The sequence below is a fragment of the Botryllus schlosseri genome, chromosome 9 (assembly GCF_051294905.1).
Source record: "Botryllus schlosseri isolate E-star chromosome 9, Bs_hap1, whole genome shotgun sequence".
NCBI lineage: Eukaryota > Metazoa > Chordata > Ascidiacea > Stolidobranchia > Styelidae > Botryllus > Botryllus schlosseri.
Window position 1 is genome coordinate 25,484,164 of NC_137244.1, and position 713 is coordinate 25,484,876.

The window sequence follows — 713 nt, forward strand, 5'->3', positions numbered from 1 at the left end:
AATATCACAACAAAGCGGCGTTGCGCATGGTATCAGTGCGAAAGCTGTAGTGTGACTTGATTGGCGCCGCGTGCTCTCCGCACCTTCTGGTTTTTATTCTATATAAATTATTTGATTTGTACCCTGCGCTTTCATCGAGCGCGGTCATGCATACCGACAGAAAGCGATAATCGTCGGGACTGCGATCATCTGATCATAATCATCATCAACGCTTCAACGGCTGTAGATATTTTCAGCCGCTCAAGACAGACAATGTACAATGCGATACGCGAGACACAATAAATGTAATGAAGAGATAGGAGGGTGTCGAAACAACAAAGTACAGTCTACCAATGCTTGGCGGTCAATGGTCGCCTTCCGGTTCGGGGCTTCCCGTCGTCTCCCAATCCATGCCGATTTGCCTGTTGTGTTTGTTGCAATGATATACACTCTATCTATATCATTGGTTTGTTGGTGACATGAATAAGAATATACCAACTGACAATCCACCTCGGCCTACTGTCATTACCGTTTCAGTTCAGCTTTATCAATACTAAATTTCATCATCATAATCATTGATTTATTAGCAATTTTATCAGTTCAATCAATGATATATATATATCATTGGTTCAATACGCCACAAAAAATGCGATACAATGAAAAGAAAGGAAGATGTCGAAGCGACTAGGAGTTGAATCTTTGATCTTTTCAAAACACGCCCAGATTGCAATAAA